Source organism: Vicugna pacos, chromosome 18 (assembly GCF_048564905.1).
Source record: "Vicugna pacos chromosome 18, VicPac4, whole genome shotgun sequence".
Classification (NCBI taxonomy): Eukaryota; Metazoa; Chordata; class Mammalia; order Artiodactyla; family Camelidae; genus Vicugna; species Vicugna pacos.
The window spans coordinates 4,212,645-4,235,684 of NC_133004.1; the positions used below are offsets into that span (position 1 = coordinate 4,212,645).

The following is a 23,040-nucleotide window of genomic DNA, read 5'->3' on the forward strand; positions in this document are numbered from 1 at the left end:
TATTGATTGAAATTAAATGAGGCTGCCCCCTGAGCCCTCCCATGAGCACTTTTGACCTTCCTACAGCTGATACTGCTCTAGTTGCTACATGTGCCCTTTCCCCAGCCTTGATTTTGTAATTGAATAAGTCACCATCACTGGAGCCCTCTCTTTAAAAGATAAAGAGAACATTTGCTCCTTTTCCCTGTTTGGGGACTTCAATGAGATGAGATCCCAGATAAAGAATGGAGCCCCACCTCTTTCTGACCCCCGCTGTTTCCGTTCCTTTCTTCAGGGGAAAAGAGTACAATTCAACAGTATAAAGATTGATTGTGAGCTAATGAGATAGACAAGACAACCGATCATTTATTAAATAACCTTTCATGATAGAAACAAATGTATTATACACACAAACAGCACACAAAGCACTGTAGTACCATGGTTACAATCGTGGGTCCGAGTTCGTGTCCTGCTCTGGAGAGACCAGTCCTGTGAGATGGAGAACTGGTAAGTCGGCTTAGCCTCTCCAGAACTGGTTTTCTGTCCTGCAGAGACGGGGCTCGCTAGGCGTCCTCCCCGTAGAGGTGCTGTGGGGTGTAAATGACGCGCGTGGGCAGCCTGAGCACAGCTGCTCATTCCTCGTAAGTGCAGGGTAGCATAGCTTTTGCGGTGATGGCTTTATGACCGCCCCATGTAGACTGTCAGTGCTCTGAAGGGATGCCTTGTGGTTTGGAGATGGGATTCTCACTTCTGTAAATACCCAAGTATAGTGTTATTGGGTCCTGCTGATTTCAGTCTTTTCTTTAGAAAGTACATATTGTAGATATATTTTTCAAGCATGCGTGCTTTTTTTCTTTTACTATTTAAAGTTCTACCCTCTCATCTCTTGGTGTTACTTTTCATGGAATCCAGGAAACAGTCCTAAGCTACCTGCCTCTTCACACTTTTCCGTGGTGGTTTCCTTCCCTGATTAGAAGAGGGTTTTGCATAGGAAATTTTATTTGTTCCCCTTTTCTTGGAGTCTCTCTCTCTGTCTGCCCATCTCTCACCTCTCAATCTGTCCATTTCTCAACCCACTGCTTCTTCTGACATGTTCCAAAACGCATTTCAGGTAGCTTACAGAAGAACAGATACCAAATAAACAGGTGAGAAAATGGGGCCCAGTTCAGACAGTGAGGCTAGGAGGCGAGCCTGTGTGAGGGTTGCAGGCGTGAGACACATGCCTCTGCCATGTGACTTATAAGATCGACAGCAGCAGTGTGCTTCAAGCTCCCAGCAGACACAGGGAAGCAGGATTTGAGGGAGATGCTTACTGGCTGTGAAATAAATAAGTGACTTAGGAGAAGCCCAGCCTTTCCAGCTACTAAGGCTTAGGAGAATATTTTGAGTGTCTTCCAAAATCAGAGTATGGCATCTTTTCTTTTTTCAGAGTTCTATGTATAGTTGGTTACATTCTATACCTGGAAATTTCTCCAAAACTGCTTCCCACGTGAGTCCCATGGCTCGGGGATTGGGTGGTTCTGCTCATTGATGGGGGTTGGCCAGAAACAGAAAATGAGAGCCTCAAAGGGGCCTGGGATTTGTCAGTTATGTTTTGTCAGTGCTGTAGGGTTCAAGAAATGCTTTCACCGTTTCTCTCCATCTGAGGCGGCAGCGTAATCTCTTACCAGCATCAGGAGCTCAGGGCCACGGGATGGTGGGGGCTGACTGCACTGCCGTCAAGACAGCTGAGCTAGTCACTGCAGGTGTGGTTCTTTTACATACTGCATTTCATGTTCTTTACTAGAATGTTTCAACAGGGAGTTAATTAACTGAGTTAATTAACATTTAATAAATATGATCTTTGTTGAAAAGACAGTTATAAGCAGAATATAAGCTGTGAAGTCTTTAAAAACGGTTTCATTACTGAAATTTCATTTGGGGAGATACACGGTTTATCTTATATATGGCTCTCTTTTAAAGTAACAAAGAAACAAGACAGAAAAGGCAGAGGATGATTTCTGTTCTTCCTCTCGGCTTGCAGGTGCCCTCACCCCCAGTAGCATCAATCAAGACACCAGCACTGACACTGGCCGTGCTCAGAACTGCCTCAGCCCTGAAGACACTGCTGACAAATAGAAGGGGGCCACGCCCTGTTACAGCAGGTGCTCTCACTTTGTGGGTCCTTATGTAACTGCGTGGTGTTAATCAGGATCGCCCGTCCTATATTGTGTGATGCTGCTGCTTTGTCTCCTAGTTACTTGTTTCTCTAAGTATTCTTGTATTATTCTCCAATGCATAGTACTACACACCTAAAAACGCTTTTTTTCAGATGAAAAAGAATGTGCATTTAAAATAATAACTCTGAAAAAGGGGGCAAAAAAGGCTATCCTTGTCCCGCTATTCAAAGATAATAATTAACACGTTAACGTATATTTTCATCAGTGTGGATCACCTCTGTCATAAAAAACCAGAGAGCACTCTGTGACTGTTTACTGTGTGGACACCTCCATTTTCCATTCGGCTTTTTATATGTTTTTCTACAATATTCTATCTCCTCTGGCATGATTTTTGATGACCAGTATAGCATTCTGTCTTGTGGAGGCATTGTCCATTTTACTTCGGACTTAAATAAACTTTTAAATTCCAAGTATACTTAACTGAAATACTGAAAAGAGAACTGTGGTGGTAGAGGAAGGCCCTACCTTCCTTCCCCTTATTTCCGAAGAGTAAAAACTGTTGAAAATTTGATATATATGTTTCATGACCTTTATGCCTATGACATACATATATACACACATATGAGAATTCCATGTATACGTGTGTGTATATATGCTTTATTTAAATATGAGACCATACTATATGTTTTTCTGCAGCTCGCTTTAATCACTCAGGTGTATATCATAGACGTCCTCCCACTCCAGACTCACACGGTCCTTTCAGATAGAGTGGAGGGGTCTCCTGATTTGCGGGTGTGGTCTCTTTCCCACGCACACCTTTGGTGAGAGAATGCTGTGGACAAGGCCCTGGACCACGGCGAAACGCCGGCTCCCTCATTGCTCGCAGCTCGTCGTGATTTAACGCATCATTGTCTTGATGGTGGACAGTTAAGTTTTCTCCATTTTCCACTGTCAGAAAGGATATTTGACTGGCATCTTTCTTGTACAGACATTCCTGTGATCTTTTATGAGTATTCCTTTAGTTAAGGCTTCTGGAAATTTAGTCCCTGGATGTGACATTTACATTCATCACAGACTCCATTCAAGTAACTCTAGAAATTCCTTCCATAGGGGAATGAAAAGATGCACAATTACTTATGTAACCAATTCTCTATTGCTGGATATGATTTCACTTCAGTTTTTCTTCCCACCATTGTAAACAGTGCTGTGTAAATGCCCTGATGGGTACATCTTTTTGGACTGAATTTGTTTTTTCCTAGAGGAAACGATTCGTAGAAGTGGTGTTGAGTCAGTGTGTACGTACGTTTTTCAGAGTTTACATATCCATTGACATGTCGTCCTCTGAAAATGTCGCTCATGGTTTCTTCTCCCACAGATGGACACTAGATAGAATATCTTTTAAAAATATTTGCCAATATGATGAGCAAAAGTGCTTTTTCATTGTTTTAGTTTGCATTTGATGACCAGTGAGGTATTGAGCATTTTTCACTCATTAGCCATTTGACTTTTTTAAAATGAATGATTCCTTTTATCCTTTGCACACATTTAAGTGGGGGAGCTTCTTGTTGGTTTGTGACAGCTCTTTGTATGTTATGAACATTAACTTCTTGTCTTCAACAACATGTATCACAGAGCTTTTTCTTGTCATTTCTTGCCTTTCATTTTGTTTAGGAGGATTTTAATTTTGGTAGTGTCTCAAAATATTCTTATGAAAATAAATGTATTCCTTATGTGTTTTATCTTTGAAATTATTCTTAAAAATAATTTCTTATACTGGAATAAATCTCCTCTGTAGGTTTTTTTTAATCTCTAAGATGGAGATGATAATAGTACTTGTTAATGTAAGGGTAAGTTGAGTTAATAAGAAGAAAGTGTTGTATTTGCTGTTATTAGTACTTTTTTATATTTACATCACTGTCTGTAAATTATCTTGTGGTCCTTATGAGAGGAATAGTATTTATTCTTTCTAGGTGATTGTCTGATTGTCTCAGGACAATTACTGAAGTCATACTTTTCTCTTTGATTTGAAATCCCACCTTTACAAAATACTTATGTACACTAGAGTCTCTTTTTGAGCACATGGTTCCCTTCTGTCAATCTGCCTTTCTTACTCCAGCACCATAACTTACATATTGTAAAAATTTATTTAATAATTGGCAGTCTGAATTTTTTTTCATTCTTTTCTTCCATCCCAAATTTTCTTGTCTATTATTATGATTTTATTATTCCGGAAGAATTCCAAAATATTTTGTTCAAGTTAAAAAAAAATCAGATTGGAGTTGTCATGGGAGTTTTCAGTAAGTTTTGAATTATTCTGATGAGAACTTACATCTTTACAAAACTGCTTTCCTCCATGCAATTTGTTGATGTCTCTACATTCTCACCTCTTACTTTACCCCTCAGTACAGCCCTGAAGTTTCTCCATTTAGAACATGGGCATTATTTTTTAACTTATTCCAGATTATTGTTTATGTTTTTGTCAATTTTGTAAGTGAAAATTTTTTGCTATTATATTTTTAAACGCTTAAAACTGAAATTTAGAAAGGAAGATTCGGTTTGTAAATACTCACTTTGTAATTTGTCATTTAAAATTGTAAGTATTAAGTAGTTGTTCCAGAATCCTTTCTTTTTTGTTTTTAAAAATTTGTGTCGAAGATTCTCAAAATGTTCATAGCTAAGTAGTATAGGTGGGGAGACAGATGGAGAGAGGTAGTGTGGCTCATGTACAAACTGTGAGCAGTTTCATGGCTGCCTTTAGGCTGGAGAAACCACAGAAGAGCCCAGGTTAGACAAGGAATGGCTTTGTATGCACTTGAAAGCCAGCTTTCCTGCCTGTATGGTGAAGCCTGGTGGGCGTGGCAGGTAGATGATCAAGGTCTGATCAAGGTCATTTGCTGCACAGAGCGCTGTGTCTGTGAGAAATGGTGACCATTGCCATGGCAAATGCTTGGTGCCAGGAACAATGCAGGGGAGCTGGGGAGCCTGTGTTAAGGATTTTCCAGTCCTGGGAGTGGGAAGATCAGACTCTGCATTCAGATCTGAGTTTGAATTATTCCTCTTTAGTTTACTGGACCTCTGACTTTTGTCAAGTTATGCATCCTGTTTGAACTCCTGCTTTGTTGTCTCTCAAAACAGAAGAATTACAGCCTGCTGCTAGAGTGTTTGATCAGGGTAAATGATTTGTGTCTATAAGATGCCACGTACAGTCACAAGCTCAGTGAGCAATGAGCTGTCCCCTCTTCTCCTGCAACTCAGTGCTCGATAAGTCATCAGCAGAAAGCGAGTCCCTAATTTGTATGTGGTGCAAGGAAGAACAAAACTAACGTCTTGCCTTTCCCTGGCAGTATTCTTACTTCTTTGCTTCATGTACCTCTTTCCTCCTTCACTCTCCCCTTTCACCTCCTCCACCAAGAGCCCGAGACTCTCTCAGAACACTAGATTCAAATTATTTAAATGTTGGCTCATTCCCATGAAATGACAGTGACTTAAAAAAACTGTACACATCCCAGAATTCATTGTATTTGATTTACACACACACACACACACACGTGCACACACACACACACACACATCAGGCTACCTCCCATTTACTGAGGGAGAAGGGCCACTTTTTCTGAGTTTTCATTTACTCAGCATGAGAGCAGTCTCTTAAGCAGAATTTCACCTGGCTTCGTGCATGGTTTTTTAAATTGGATTTCTGCTTTTTGTCCATAAAAATATTCTCCTATTAGAAGACAGGAAGTGGAGACATAGATATTCTGCTGAGATATTGGTGTTATCATATTTGAGTTTTAATGGACATAAGGCGGCATAGAGTCATACATTATTATGGATGAGAATCCATGATGATGTAACTTGGACAAGAATCTGGGTCTCCTGCCATCGTGTCCATGCGGGTGAAGAGGCAACTGGGTGGGGGATGGCAGGGAACCTTCTTGCTTGAGTTCCAGGTTCTTGTTAGTTTTCATTGCTCAGCTGCCTTTAGTTTATGTCCATGAGGCCTCTCATGGGAAGGTCACTATGTCCTGAGAGACTGAGTTACTAATCAGCAGAAAGCTCTGGACCCACTCATATTTTCCAGAGTTTTTCTGCTGACCTGCTGACACTTTATATAAATGAGACCTAACAAACTACTGGATATAAAATCCTTATTGTTATCATTTGCCCTCGAGTTCCATAGGAATGGGGTGCTGTCTCAGGCTGTCTAAGGCTAGATCTGAACAAAGATAGGGTGATAGGCTCTGCTGCTGGACCCTCCCTAGTCGAATGGGATTTCCACCTTAGTTTTTAGAATTAGGCAGATGAGTTCAAATCTTGTCTTTACCAATTATTAGCTTTGTGACCTTGGGGAAATAACTACTTTTTTGGTTCCAATTTTCTTTATCTGTAAATAAGTTCAGTATTTATTTTAGGGTTTTTGTTTTAGAATTGAATGTGCTAATTCCCTAATTTATTCCTAAAATACTGATCACATGGTTCTATGCTGGTGCCTTAGTAGTTGATTGCTAAGGGACTCAACAGTGAGAATGGGGATGGGGCCCCCTGGATCATACAGCTTATATTCCAGGATATGCTTGTAAAAGACAAGATTGCAGTGGATTTTTAGTAAATGTCCATTCCTTTCCTAATCCCCATTGATTGTGTATATATCTTTATACTAATATATGAACAATTTTTTTTGCAATTTAAATCTCTTTGTAGTATTTAAAGAATGTAGCTATAACAAAAATACGTGAAATAAAATGACTTGACTTTTATTTTCCTTTCAATAAGCAAAACAAAATAAAATAGAAAAGAAAAGAAAAAGTATTGAAGGAGTAGAAATAATTTTATTTCCGTGGAATCAACTCCCTATGTTAGGTTTTTCCATTGTGTTGTTCAACATCATATAAAATTGACAGGTTGTGACTTCAGTGTTGATAGCTAGGTGAGTATAGTTTCTTTTTGTGGTTGTCTTTGATGAATTATTTGCACTAGATCATAAATGATGTGCATGTTACATATTGGAAACGAGGAAACATTGGAGACATACTACCTCCAATGCAGTCATTTTGTTACCGAGTCCAAACTCGTTCTGCTCGCCGCATGACAGGCCAATAAACCGGGAGATGAGGTGTTGGAGCAAGGAATAGTGACTTCACTTGCAATGCTGGCAGACCCAGAAGACGGCAGACTGATGTCCTGGAGAACTATCTTCCCCAAGTAAGAATTCAGTCTCCTTTTATACTAAAAAGGGGGGGGTTGTGGTTGGTTGTTGCATACTTCTTGCTTTATGAATTGTTTGTCCTTTGAATCCGCTGTTCTTGCAGCTGTCCATGTGGATCAAATCATGGTACCCCTGTAAAACCTCCAAAAAAACAAAGGCTATTCTCTATTATGCAACTTGCCATCTCTACAGAAGTGCAGATGAGCTAACATTTTTAAAGATCAGGGCCAGGAGAATAGGCTTTCCTGCAGATTTCAGGCTAAAGGCAACTTTCTTTTTCAAATGGTGCAGAGCTACCAAGTCTGAGCCTAGGAAACAGGGCACAGGTTTAAACTCAAAGGAACAGATTTAACATAGGGTAAAAACTGTTACATTTTACTACAATTCCGTTTCCAGCTTCATAGATAATATTAGTAAGAAATATGAGTAATTTTGTATTTTTGCTTCTTAATAACCGATAAGTGTACCAACTATATTTTGTGAGCAGGGATGCTGTGCAGGCATTGGGGTGACAGCAAACTCTTGTAGGTGTGGCCGACCCTGCAACATCTCTGATGCCCCGTGAGTGTTGGTGAGGGTCCCCGTAGCCAGGGGCTCTCTTCAGGAACCAGCATATGGGCATTGACCTCTGGAGACCTCTTTTTCGGCTGCAGGAATTTTTTCAGATATTGAGATTGAAAAATCACTCCAGCTGGGAATAATTAGGGAAAAAAAAGAAAAGGAAAAGGGTTTGGAGTAGAGTAGAAGAGTAGGACTTAAGATCACGGAGCCTGAGTGCTTGGCAGTGGGGCCTCGGGAGAGAGGGGAGCAGAGGTGGGGAGGGGCCTGGCTCCGGAACCAGCTCCTGTAATTGTCCCTGCACGCAAGCCACATAGCTTTAAATTGGCCTGGGCCACCTCTCTGGGCTGGATATCACCCTGGGCAGAACCGTGGTATCTGTAAAGTAAAATGACTTCACAACTATTGCACAGAGCTGCAGGTGTAAGAGAGCCTAAGCCTGTCTCAGAGTGCAGGGGACAAGCGGAAAGGAATGGCAAAATTTCCACTGACAATTGAAATTTTGTTAAATAGCCTGCTACAGTTGTTTGCATCACTTGAATGAATGCAGGCATATTTCTGTGGGCATTTATAGGTTCACTGAACCCCACCAGCCCCTCTTGCCCCCATCGGAGATGGGCTTTCTCAAGCACAGTGCCCCTCCTGCTTGGGTGGAAAACGCTGCTGGTCCTTGCCTGGGGCCGGGCTGCTGCAGGGCACTGAATCCCCGAGGCACGGCCTGTGAGACACGACAGGAACATCTCTGCTCTTGACTGGGTGCCTCCGTTTCCCCTGCAGTGTAAAAATGCCGGTGACTGAGTTAGAAGCATGCTTCCAAGCTGTCCATGTCCTTGGCATCCAGAAGCGGAGCCTGGAAGCTTTCGAATTTATCCAGAATGCGGTTTACATTCACCTTCAGCAGGTGAGTGTATGTCCTTACACAAGTGGAGGAATTACTGCAGTTTTCCTGGAACTTTCTCACTACAAGTCCATTTGATTTTTCTGTGCTAGGATTCAGTATGGCCTGCTAAAAACTCTGGAGTGAGATCTTGAAACCCTGATGAAGAGCATTATTTATTTCATTTCTCTATATGATACTCTTTTACTTTTAAAATTCAGAATTTTTGGTTGTTTCAAAAATTTTTGGGGGGGGTTGGAGAATCATGTTTACTCTTACCATCTTTGCAACCTGTTGCTTTGTGCCTCTCACCTGTCTTCTGTCACTTGTGAGGCGGTTCCATTTGTGACCCTGTCCGGGTTGTTCATGTTATAAAACATAAAGCCTGTAAAAGTACAGTCCCTTTTCCTCCGAAGACATTCCACAAATACTCCTTTAACCTGGGTGTGGTTTTAAGAAGACAGAATCTTTAGAACATGTCCTTGCAGGTTGCTAGTGCAAAATCCCAAAATCAATAGTCTAGCTCAACATCTAAAATCTTTCTAATTTACCTTGGAATTGTATGGATAAGTGAAGCAGTTTGCTAAGAACTCAGACCAGGTTTAGAATACAGGTTGGTGTAGCTCAGCAGGTCCTCCCAAGCTGATGCTCTGCCAGAGGGCGGGGCCGAGGGGAGAGGGCGGGTCCTGCCCTCCCTGAGGTGACAATTTCATGGCAAAGACTTTCACCTGGTGAAGAACTTGGAGTTTCTTCTAAGAAGAGTGGGTCTTAAAAGAGTCCAAAAAGCGCGGGAGTGGCACAGTCCCATTTGTCTCAAGTAGGGGAGAGCGGCTGTGGGGCCACTTAGGAGACTCGTGAGTCCAGGTGGGCAGTGTTGGTGGCTTCCACTTGAGCGGTGGGACGGTCAGTGTTTAAAAGCGAACATATTGAAGGCATGTTTAGATGGTAAAAAGGAAAGGATGAAGGCTGGCTGTGAATGCAGGATGGAGTAAGGCCCAGGTTTCTGGGTGGATTAATGAGGTAAATGATGGTCCTTCTGTGCTCTGAGGAGGGAAAGCTGCAGAGGGAGTTCTGCGGAAAACTGATGAGTTCAGCTGTGGGTAAAGTGAAAGGTTGTTAGATGTGTGGTCTGGGAGCTCAGGTGAGAGCCAGTAGTGAGTAGGGGGAGGTGAGAGGGACTTTCAAATAATTTTGTATTGTGAACATACAAATAAGTATGAGTAATGACACATTTAACACCTCTATATTCTGGATTTAAAGCCCAGTAACATTTTGCTATACTGACTGCAGAGGTTCTTAATATTTTTTAATAGAAATAAGTAGAAACAAAATAGTGGAGTTAGTGAGCATCTTAGAGTAGATGTGTGTCCTTGTATGTATTTTTATACCTCATCTGTTTATAACCATAATCTACAAAAAGTTATCTTGCTTAGCATAAGAGTTAAACACAGGGAAGTGACACACATTGTTGGGGGTTGAAGCTGATCTTCTCGGGCAAATTATGGACCCTCTCTTTGCCTTAGTTGCATCGTCTGTGACTGCCCCAGGGCCCCTCATCACAGCTGATTTCCTAGAGTAGATGTTGGGAGGGAGGCTGCTGAAGGGAGTAAGAGGTGGCAACTGCTAGGGATATTGAAGAGAGACAAAAACAGATTAAAGCCGATAAACTGAGTACAAATACCCTCTAAATAGAAGGAATCCCGCAGTGTTTTGAGCCGCTTATCATAAGGGAAAGAAAATCACTTGGATCCAAAGCTCTTGAGCATATGAGTATTGTGGGTGGGAGGGTGTCATTATAAAAGTGTTGAGAAAAGGCCTCTTTGTTTTCCTTGACATTACCAGTAAGGATGGGGAGCTGAAGCGAAACCCTCTGCTTCACAGTTGAAGGTGCTGTTTTGTGCGAAACTGACCAAAGTTTGGAAACAAGTCATCAGCGATGCTGGCAAAAGAAGAGACTTCTGGATTGGGTGGGGCACTTGCTGTGACTTCCAGGTGACCTGCTGGCTGGGGGCTGTGTGGCGGGCAGTAGTTTTGCAGGGTAGCCCGGGCATAATCCCTAGCTCTGATGCTGCTGGTCTGATTAACAGACCTGGGCGCACACTGTCCTAATGGGGCAGCTCGGGATGTGGCCCTGCCGTGCTGAGAGCGAGAAGAGGGCTCCCCTGAGGAGGTGTCCCTGTGGAGAGTGGAAACGTACTCCTGCAGGGGAGGAAGAGCCTCTGAGCAGCGGGCCGGATGCACAGGCAAGACCAGCATGATCACTGATGTTTCCGGGAGCCGGAAGTCATACAGTGGCCCAAACGGCCTTGTTCCTGAGAGACTGGAGGAAATAGATGCTGAAAAGGCAGGCTAGGGTCAGACCCTGTGGTGGGTTATGAGTGACAGGAGAGGATTGTTCAGGCAGGCATGAGACAACCCTGTGGGCGTCCCAGCTGGGGCGTCACGCCGAAGGGAAGAGCAGAGTTATAGACTTTGCCACTTATTAGCTGTGTGACTTTGAGCAATATCACCCCACCTCTCTCTATATATATCTTCATCTGTAAAGTGACACAGTGACAAGGTCGTGTCATCAGAAGCATTAGCTTAGCTCTGATCCTCTTTGTCGACTCCTGTCAGTGCTTCCCTGCAAGGTTCTGCAACGGCTGCTTTTACCATGAGACGGGAGGGCATAGAGGGACACTGTAATACCCGAGGGCAGGAAGGGGTTGCTTTAAAAGCAGACATGTAACAGCCTGCAGCTGCAGACCTGCAGGCAGTTTGGTTGACGGTCCTTGAGAGGACTTTGGAGGCCTTAGCGTCGTCTTAAGTCTTGTTTCCCCTTGGGGACCGGATTTGCCTTTGGGGATTGATGTTGAAGATTTGAGCTTCTGCAAAGCTGTTTTCAGAGATGTGTATATACGTAAAATATCATATAAAATAAAATGATTTATTTAACGTGTGCGAATTTATAGCTGTTAGGAACAGCTCTGGTGGCCTGGTCTCCACGGGGGACACCAAGGGTCAGCAGAGCGTGCAGGAGGGCAGGCAGCCTGCAGTGCTTCTGTGCGGTGTTCTCCCCAGCAGGGCGCTCTGCTGAGTTGAGTCTTCTACGAGTTTTGTTGCCAGAGGAGCAGACAGCAAATTAATGAGTTCTACAGGGATTGTATAATGACAGGAAGAAATAGGAACCCGGAGATTTTCCGGACTAAAACACGCTTTGGTTCCTGATTCAGTGTGTTCCATTACAGAATTGATGAGTTGTGTCTATTCTGGAACGTCATTGAAATAAAGTTCAGCCTATATGTTAAGGGCTTTGTTTTATTTGGCTGGAGGACTCGAGCCGGGATGACAGCCTCTCAGATCACTCTGAGGGACTGCTCCCAAGAGGTAGGGGAGGAGCTAGGATATATAGAAGCTTACAACAAAGACCAGGTAATTGGAACAATAAAATATTGCTTGTTATCTAAAGAAAACCAGATATCTCATGTTCAAGTATTTACTGCTTTTCTATGTATGGTGAGAAGCAAACATTTGAGTCATTGAATTCATTCCTTTGGCAAGCCCCTGGTTATCTAGGGCCAGTATCCTGTCCTTTCTTACTCTGAGTCTGCTCAGAGGGCACCACTGTGAGTGGCTGAGAGGCCGGGCTGTAGGCATGTACTCGCTGGGGGTTGGCAGCAGCCGCTGATGACTCGGATTCAGCATTCTTTGTTTACTGTCATGGTTGCAGTATTTTCATGCACATTGTAGTATTTTCATTCACAGTGCTCCCACTTGGTCCTAAATTTGACCAATATTTTGAGAGAAATTTCATGACCAATTTTGTCCCATGGTGCTAGGATGGCTCATTCCTAGTTCAGGTGAAGAATCTTCTAAGTTGCCATTCAAGGTGTAAGTTTTTTTTTGTCAGGCCCTGTTGATACTAAAAGTTCTCTGGATCACCTGTCTTACTAGTCTATTATGATACAGAAAGTGTTTACCCATCTTTGCTCATTCCCATACCTAGAATCACACTATTATATTTATTTTATTCAGGGTTATAAATTTTATCTGTTTCTTCAAGATGTTTAGCCATCATCAATCTTGTGGGCCTAGTTACACATTGGGAAATGTAACAGACAACAATTTTATAAAATAGACAGGATATAAGTAATACAGCTAGTAACGTTAATAAAGTCACGAGTAAGAATTTAATAGTCGAGAAGTTGTATTTTTGGGTTAAAATTTTGCTTGTGTTTCTGAGTTTGATCCTATGAGAAAGTTCATATTTATGGTCAGGGTCAGAGCAGGTATTAATTGGCCAGTTGAAATCTCCCACCTTGTAAGATCAACAGTGGCCTAAACAGAACTATAAATTCTTTTTAGAATAACGTTTCTGAGGGCTATCTAATTAGAGCCTTGGAGTAGGGAAACCCACCAAGGTAGCACAGAAGTACTAGACATAGGTAATTTATCATAAACTTAACAAGTGGAGTAGATCATAATCAAAGGTTGGAGAAATTATCAAAGTAATTGGTATACAGTCCTGGTCCGGTGTCTTGGGTCAGCTGTCTAGCTCAGATGTCGTCTTCTTCTCATCCTGGTCTGGTAGCTTTTTCTCCATTTGGGCATTGTTTTAAGGTGAGCAGCACTCGATAGGCCAGTGCACTGCAGGGGCTGTTTCAGATAGGAAATGAATCCGAGACTCCGTTTCCTTCAGCTTTGGTGTGTATGGTCTGGTAAAGAGTACCTGAAAAAGGATCTTCCATTCAGGTTGGAGACAGTTCTTTAAGTCATGCCTGTTGCAGTATGTATAATCCCCTGGCTACAGGTCATGGGGCATTGGAACTTTACCCAAGGATAGATTTCTGAGCTTCAGAAACAAACCTAGAGTATCCTTTTCATAATTCAATTAAACCGTACAGTAATGTGACATAACAGCAAGGAATGATCTGGGAAGTGTCTTAGTAAATATGGACCTCAATTAACAAAACTAGAATTTAATATCCACTAAAATATAATTTATTTTCTCTCTTAAGTTACCCTCAGTTTTCTCAAATATAGCCAAATCAAGATTAATTTTTTACAAGTTAAGTCTGATTATTTGATCATATAGGCTTTTTTAAATTGGCTGTGTTGGAAGTTTTAATACGGAGTCTCAGGGTAGAATGTTAAGGTTTGCTAAGGCCAAGAAAGACACGTCAAGGCTTTTCATGGGTTTCTGCCTTACAGATTTAGGTAAATTCTTTTCTCTTTAAAATCCTTAAAATATCTTTATACTCCTATATCTGTTAGGAGATGATCTCCCTAATTTGTTTGATAGAGCCACTGGGGACCTAAGTGTTTTTAGTCTCTTGAGGGATCAGATAGAGAGAAACGATAAGTGTTCCAAGTGTGATTACATAGGTATAATTTATCAAATTGCTGTGAACCATAACTAGCTTAAGGAGAAGAGATTCTTTACGTCTGGGAAACAGGTTAAAAGCCAGTAGTATTTCAAACAATATCAAAAATTATAACCATATTCAGCAGGTTAATCAGTCCCATGTAACTAATTCTTTTAATGAGAGTTTTCATTAGAACTTTAAAATGTCTTACCCAGTTTAGTTCAGTGCTATAGTGTGAAATTTATTAGGAATCAGTAAATCTCCTTGAAGAGAAAGCATTTTGCAAAACCATCAGAAGAAAACAATTAACTGTCTATAAATGACAAAAGATTTAAAAGCATGGTTAAACACCGTTACACTATAATCAATAAAGAAATCTGTTCACTATACCCATAATTATCACTGGTAACATTTCAGATATACCAGAATTTTAGGGAGTCCATATAATTTCTACAATATCTATATTAATAATATTGTCTCATTCAATATAACCTTAGAAGTTTTATGATTCATTTGACAATTCCATGTTATTTAAAATGCCAAATGAAACTTTATAGTTAAAAATCTCTCTTTGGGATGTTTCAGGGGCCTTCTGTAGCATCCCAAACTTAACTGGAGATTAAAAGAATTTTAATTAATTAAATTAATTTTTATTTAATTAATTAGAATTTTATATTTGGGGAGCTTTTTGAAAGATTTCAGAACACTTGATCAGATAAACATATAGATCACTGTAAAGTAGTACTAATTCATTAACAAGAAAATACGTCAAAGGTAAAGGCAGAACAGATCAGCTAAGTGGTATAAGAAGTTTTACAATCTGTTACTGAAGGAGGATTAACATTTTAAGAAAATTTTTTCCTCTTAACAGAGAGAAAAACAATTCTAATCTTGTACCAGCTTACTTCTAAGATTCATTTACGTTGCCCAATTTGTTTCTAAACTTAGCCAATTCTGACCATGTACAAAACTCTTCCCTCAGGGTTCCTTTTCCACAAGCCTTCCACAGCTTTCTATACTTATATTAGTGTGTCCCTTATTTTTCTTCTATTCAGAAGTAACCAGGTTCAGGAGAAAGTCACTATTTTTCATTAACAAAATATAATTCCATTCTTATATCTTCCTTTATGCATTTATATTACTTTCCTAGGATACTGAGATCATTCCCTTACTAATAGAGACTATTTCAGTGTGGCACCAACCATTTATTAATATTTCTATATACCTTTAGTTTCACTGTAAGAGGAAGTTAAATGTTAAGTAATTCGTATTTCAATGTTATTTTATCTGAAAATGGCATAGCTATTTAATAAAATCTTGTCATTTAACTTAATTTAGCACAACACTAGAATTTAAAGATACCAAACACTTAGAGATTATCTTAAACATACATTTTAAAAATATATTTTAAATATTTACCCAAAGCTCTCATCTCATTTGCATTTAATTTACTTAAAATTTTACCACAGCACATTACTTTTATTTTTTTTTTGACAAATCTGCAACAGATATAACAGGATCTTATTTGACTTTCATTAAACCTAGGTACAGTAAAGGTATTATACATAATATTGATGACTTTAAAGATGTCTATATTAATTAGAACATACTTAAACTAAACAATATCAAATATTATCTTAATATTGAATATTTTCCATTTCACATGACGCTGAAAGTCAATTTGTTCAGTTGTTATTTTAAAAATACTTAATGTTTAAGCTCTTATATTTTTACGTCAATTAAGCAGAGCTCTATGACTTTGAATTGTTTTTCTTTAGCAGTAGAAATATCTCACTTCTATAATGTGTACACAGGCTTATAATCAGAAAAAAGCTAGAGATCTCATAGCTTCACTTTAAAACTTACTTATAAGATATGTATAATAATAGTTGGAGTAAGCTGAATCTGCTTGCTCAAATCATTAAGGCTTACTATTTATGAAACAGACAGTTAAAATTTCTTCACAATGTCTGAAGGACCCTTCAGAGTTCTGAGTTCTAATATGCCAAAAATTTCTTGGCCTTAAGGTTTATTTCGTTGAGCTAATTAAACTCAGTCCTAGGTCACTGTTTGTTGTATTTATATTTCTGATGTGCAAGACAAAGACACTGTCTTCCAGGTCCCCAGAGAACTGCTCTCTCACCCAGGACGTATTTTATCTCCTTAAATGGCATTTTTGTATCAGTGAGAAGAGCTGTAAACAAAGAATTCCATGTTTTAAAACTTTAAGGCTTACTTAAATATGTCTGCCAAAACTTGCATAAGGCATTTAGTAAGATCTCTTTTCCTTGTGTTATAAGTTAAACCCAGGGTAAACCTGTATTTTTTAATTAGCCACTCAAATTAGTTTTTAGTTTTACATTATATTGGACGGCTTATGTAACTATATTGGTTTATTTTAATTTGTTCAATTAATATTTTCAGGGGGACAGATATGTGCCTAGCCTTATAATACCAAGAAGGGGAAGTGTTTTTCCTCTTAAACATATGTATCCCACAACACAAGCAAAAGTTTTGTATAAAGACCATTTAAATATACCAATTTCACAAACTTTTATCTCAATTTTATTAAATCTTATACCTTTAATTTTTATATTTATTAAGTTTAATCAATAATTCTTATTTCTAGAAGGAGTGTCAGAAACCTTTTTTTGTGTGTGTGTGCATTGTATATAATTTTATAGAAGTCTCTAGGATGCCCAAGATTCAGCCAAAGAGCTTAGGCACTTCTCAGTTTTTAATTTCATTAATTGGTTTGTTATCCCAATTATTGATCAAGTATTTCAGTCTATATATACATATATTTCAAACTGTGGTAAGTAAAATGGGCTTGTTTGAACTTTAATCTTGGGGGGGAGTAGGTGAACTCTTTGGCCCTTTTTTTTTTAACTTTACGTTGTGTAGTATCAAAACCCTGTATGTAAACCCAAAAATGTCCATTTTATTTATTTGATTCAAAATAACCATATAAAAATATTTATCCTTTTGGGATAAGCCACTTATTTTTTTTTTCGACATTTTTACAATCATTTTTCCAGTTATTCAACCTAATTAACATTAATTATTCTAAGTTTTTATTAGCATATCTAGAAACATTTATCAGAAAGGAAAACACAAACGTAGCTTTTCAAACCAGTTTTATTTTTTTAACTAAGTTCTTAGGTTAACCATTAGATATATTTTTCTACATTTAAACTTGATTTTAATAGAAACCATAAAACAACTGTTTATAATGAGATCTCTTTAAACTTTCACCAATTAAAAAGTTTTTCCAAATTAAAAAATCCATCATATGGCCGTCAATTTATATACAAATATAATATATATATAGTGATTTTAAGCCAATAAGATGAAGAGGCCCTTCCACATGAGAGTCGGGGTGTTGCCTAAATAAAATTCAAAGGTTTACTCTCCAAAAGCTAAAAGCCTTTGTGGTCCAGGCTGATGCAGCCAAGTTTAAGATGGCAAAATATCTGAAAATTGGTACAATCAAAGAATTGCTTAGAATCCCAATTTATTTGCGTGGCCACCATATGTACACAATACTTGAAACTTTTGTATGGTGGAGTCCAAGGTTTCCTTTAAAAAATAAATTAAACATACATATACATACATACACACACTTAAAACACCCAGAGAAAGATAAAACATTTACATTTCAAGGACACAGGAAGAGAAATCCAAGTTACCCCTAAAGGGGATTTTGTTTTTATAAGTTCAGAATTCCAAAAAATGTTTTTATCAGGCCTGGTTAGTTATTTTCAGAGTGAGTTTTTTTTTTTTCTTATTCCCAATTAATGTTGTAAATTTTGTATGTACATAAACCTGGCTGGGGTAATAGTTGGAGACTGGCAATCTGTCATTTCTTTTTCTTTTCTTTTCTGTTCTTTATTTTTTTTTTTGAAAGTTCTATTCCCCATTGTAAGGTCGGGTTCTCAGAATAAATTTGCTAGTAAGATTTCCCACAGGGACAACTCTGTGTCATGAAGTCTTTGTGTCTACCACTCCTGGAAGATTCTCTGTCACCCGAGAAAGCTGTTACCAGCCAGGAGGATGGTCCGAATTTTGGAGTTGAAAGTTTCCTCATAAGAGTTTTACTTTTATCCTGAAAAATTCAATGGAGGTAACCAAATTGAGGAAAATATTAGACCAGACTCTTACCTAACCACTCAGTCCTGAACCCAGTGTCTTTCAACTTGGACTCACTCAGGATGTCTCCACTGGGTGAGTATTTTCCTCATATGTTTCCACCAGCCCCACTTTGGACATATCCTCAAGGTGGATATTTCCTGTTATCTTTCAACCAGGCCCCACTCAATATGTCTCCACTGGGTGGGTAATTCACCTCAGTTTCTTTCAACTGGAGGGCCACGTACCTGGATACACCGCCAGATAAAACTTAGGATCATCAACCAATATGTGAGATCCGAGAACCTAGAGAGACTCACCCAAATTCATCTGGACTCCCCGAGGAGGTGGATGGGCACAAAGGGCCACTGCTGGTACCAAGGCTCTGGTTACTTGGAGAGTTCAGGTGGAGAGAAATCTGCTGTGGTGCTTCATGGTGTCCAAAACTGTTGACTGAAATACATGTGCAGCCTAAAAGTTAAGAGTTATGTTTCATTTGGCGGGAGGACTCGAGCCGGGATGACAGCCTGTCAGAACTCTCTGAGGGACTGCTCCCAAGAGGTTGAGGCAGAGCTAGGATATATAGGAGCTTTACAACAAAGACCAGGTTGTTGGAGCAATAAAAGATTGCTTGTTATCTAAAGAAAGCCAGGTATCTCAAGTTCAAGAATTTAGTACTTTTGTATGTGTGAGAGGAAGCAAATATTTGGACTCACTGAATTCATTTTTTAGACAAGCACCTAGTTATCTCGGGCCAGTAGCCTGTCCTTTCTTATTCTGAGTCTGCTCAGATGACACCATTGTGAGTTGCTGTAGCAGCTGGGCTGCAGGCCTGTCCTAGCTGGGGGGTGGCGGCAGCCTTTAATGACTTGGTTTCAGTATTCTTTGTTTACTGTCATGGTTGCAGTATTCTCATTCACATTGTAGTATTTTCGTTCACAGACTGATTATGGATAATCTGCAACCTTGGAAAGCAACCGAGATGGAATTACTGCAGGTACCTTCTGCTTTAATAAGCCATGTGCAAACATAAACAGGGAGGAAGCATACACTTGGATTTGGAGGTGTAGGAAAGGGATCCTGCACATTGCAGGAGAACGCAATGCAGAATTCCTTAAGTCCAACTTTCTTTACTGTAGTGGTTTCTGAGAACAGTTTATGGTAATTAACCAACATTGACAAACTGCACAAATTGCATTTAAGAGCTGGCCGGCTGAAACTTGTGTATTGGAGAGGTGGAATTCAAAGGTAAGTGGTCAGGTGGATTGGAGAGAGATGGAGCCAAGGCCTGGGCCCAGATTCCGGTTTAAATTGCCACTTCTTCACCATAGGGCCTTGGAATAGGATTCAAAATCTCTTAACCTGTTGGTGAATCTGTGAAATGGGCATAATATTCGTTTCACCCTGGGATTGTTGTAAGATCTAAAGAGTATTATAGCACACATGAAGCACTTAACCCACTGCCACTTAGCAGTGTTCACTGTGTGGGGCCGCCCCGCTTAGCATGTGTCAGAGCCGTAAAGGCAGCATTTGTCTGTTGAGGATGCACTTGCAGCCCCTTGGCTAGGTTATGAATTTGGTGATTTCCTATAATCCTTGTAATTCTATGTGCCGTGGACAGTTATTTTCATGGACAGATGAGGAATCTCATGGTAAAAAGACTGTATAATTTGCCCAAAATCAGACCATAATTTTGGGTGCAGAGGCCTCGGTTCAGCATGGGCCCCTGGGCCTTCTGCCCTCTCTGTTCAGCACCAGAGCCAGATATGGAGTCGGCTGTTTCCCTGCCCAGAATATCCGGCAGGCCGCAAGACACATCTGGCCCTGTGCTGCTTGAGCAAAAACTCCGAAGGAGAGACAGTCACAAAAGGGATAAACATAAAAACAGACGACAGCAAATTGTGATCAGCTCTGAGAAGGAAAGGAACATGTCTCGCCGTGCAGAGCTGGGAGCTTTCCCGTCTGGGCTGCTCTGGGGGTGTTCATCTCAGCTAAACAAGTTCTGCTGCTGCACCAAGGCAGGAAGGCAGGGCGCGTGTGGCCAGGTAGACAGGGCCTCGTTGATCTTACTCATTCCCCATTAAGCGACAGTTGTCTCGGGCACTTAACTAATAAACAGATGTTGGCCATAATCATCACGCACTTTGCTTGGTAGTTTTATTGGCCCCAGCATTGAGATGAGGTCATTGAAGCTGGGGAGTTTGCTGCATGCCCGTGATTACCTTGCAAATACCCCGACTGTTCTTTCAATCTAGACTGGTAATGGCTGTCATGTCCCAGCCCTGTGAATGGCATCGTGTAGCTTCTCCCAAGTGGCCCAAATGACTGACATTGATATGCTTAATTCGTTGGAAATAGTATGTGACAATAATAGAAAAAGGTAGTAAGAAATTGTTTGGAAAACTGGAAAAAACCTTTTCTTCCCCAGCTGGGGGAGCGTAACCTGTATCACTCACCCTACTCACTGCCTGTCACCTCCTCCCCGCCGACTCCGTGTTCATAAGCCACACTGAGTCTTGGGAGAACATTTTGCCTCATGACACTTTTGACTAGGACCTGCAACTTCTTTGTCCCTGGTTAACTCTCTCTTCAAAGCCATTCAACTTTTTTGCAGGCTCCTCCACTCAGATGTAAGAATAGCCTCTTTAAACTTCTTGATGCAGCTCCTTAATGAAGATCTTGTGATGGAAACCTAGCCAAAACTGGGATGTATGCATATAGTGACTGCAAACTCAGCACTTTGTTAGTTCAGAATCAGAGGGGTGAGTGACTCAGGAAATGCTTTTTTAAGGTAACAAGGGGAAAGTGAAAGGACGCTTGTTGTGTGAGAAAGAAACATCTCAATCACAGCCAGTAAGGCACCTGTGTTCAGGATGGGGTGTGGCGAGTGCAGAGTTCTCACAAAGAAAATAGTGGTGTGATGGGAGCGGGGACAGTTGGGTACTTTATTGGGGAGGAAAAAAAGTGGGCTGAACATTTCCTTGTTGAACAAGAGGATTGTGACATGATGTGCTTGTATTTTGGAGAGAAGGGTTTTGTGGGGACAAGCCTAGGAGTACGCTGTATGTCTGGGGAGTCAGCACAACAGAGAAACACAGAGAACCGGGCAGACCCCAAGACCCATGCTGGGGGAGAGACTGCCCACCAATTGGAGCCCTGGAGGCTGCTTCTGTCCCTTAGCTGTGGCCTCAGACCTCCCTTCACAGCCCAGTCCTGTTGATACAAGAATAAAAAACGTTGGGCATGAGAAGGGCTGTGTCCCAGGCTTTCATTGAGCCCCTGGGATGTGCCCCACCAGATTTTGTTCCTTAACTTAATGCAGTAAAGAATTCAAGAGGAAGCCAGTGTTGAGTAAAGGTAGATTTATTCAGAGAGATACATTGATAGGCAAGAGAAACTTCACGAGGTGTGGGGGTTTGGTGCTCATATTAGAAGTAGGTACACACTCCACACATTGTGGGCCTTCCCCAAAGAGGGAGAGAGAGTGGTGACCGCGAGGTGGCGCTGTGTTGCTTGTTTTCTTGGGCTTGGTGGTTTCATATGCTAATAAGTAGAAGGACCAGCCTTAGGGCAAGGGGCTAGGATTCCCAGGGAGTTGGCCATTTCCCACCCTTTGACCTTTTGTGGCTAGCATTGGGACTGCCATGTTGCCTGGGGCATGTTATTCACCAAGTTACTATTACAATGGATGTTTACTGAAGCTCAAGATCTGCTAGAAGTTAAATCTCTTCATCCTGAGCCTCAAGGCCTATTGCGGTTTGAATCCTTTAGCATTTTGATGTTAATTGCTGTGGCCTTCCTTGAATGGCTGTGCTCTTCCCCCTTCCATCCTGTCTCACTGTGATGACACAGAGACAGCAAAGTTCGGGCCCTACCTGTGCTCCTGCATTTAAAGGTGGGAGGTGTGAGGTGGGCTTATGATGACCCTGAATGGTAAGAAAAATGTTTCAGATTTTCCTACGTGAGACATGGGGACCTGACAGCAACCTCCGCAGATTTATCTCACGGGCATTATCGCTTGTGTTGTTATAGAAACAACAGGCAAGCCAAGAAACAAGTATAACTCACAAGGTTGTAGTACTGAGATTTATTTCGCTGGCACGCTCAGACGGGCTTCATTTCCAAAGCTCTGAGCACCTCCAAGACGTGCACATGAGGTTTTATAGGGTTAATTACAAGTATGGGGCTATTAGCCAATAAGGCTCAAACAACAAAAAGCAAGGAATCAGTACACTGAAGCTTATCAATTTGGAACAGATCCCGTTACTGACAATTGTTGTCCTTGGATTTACGTGTTAGCTTATTAGCCCATTAAACTGACACTAAACTTCAGGTTTACCAGGTAGCTCAGCAAAACTTAGATCAGTAAACCGACACTTATCACACTTAGATTTGTGACTTAGCTTGTTAGCCCAGCTGGGGTTTTCCTTCACAGTGTCACATATATTTTTTATTTTTCTTTTTATCTTTTTTTAAGTATTTAACCCAAATTTAATATCAGGGTTTTTTGGGAAAGAAATTTCTCTTTATCTTTTCTTTGGGGTTCTTTTGGGGGGGAGGTAATTAGATGTATTTATCTGTTAGTGGAGGCCCTGGGGCTTGAACCCAGGACCCCGTGCACGCTAAGCACATGCTCTACCACCCGCCCCTTCATCATTTTCTTTTTGCTTTAGCTGCCAAGAATCTTACAGCTGAATTTGTAGTCGGCCTTTAACACTTGCCCTGACTTCATGGAATCCATTTTTATGAGTTTATCTCCCCCTGGTTTCATTTAAGTATTGAATCTCC

At 40.7% G+C, this 23,040-nt stretch overlaps 1 protein-coding gene across 1 annotated transcript in view; it reads left to right on the plus strand.

Annotated features, from left to right (window-relative positions):
* Positions 1 to 1,448: 1,448 nt before the first annotated feature.
* LOC140686864 (trafficking protein particle complex subunit 9-like) overlaps positions 1,449 to 23,040 on the plus strand; it is a 146,516-nt gene continuing 124,924 nt past the window's right edge. Inside the window, exons 1-4 of the mRNA XM_072942039.1 lie at positions 1,449 to 1,724; positions 2,003 to 2,123; positions 7,231 to 7,340; positions 8,680 to 8,803. The gene's annotated coding sequence lies outside the window, so the exon portion shown is untranslated. The remainder of the gene's footprint in view (positions 1,725 to 2,002; positions 2,124 to 7,230; positions 7,341 to 8,679; positions 8,804 to 23,040) is intronic.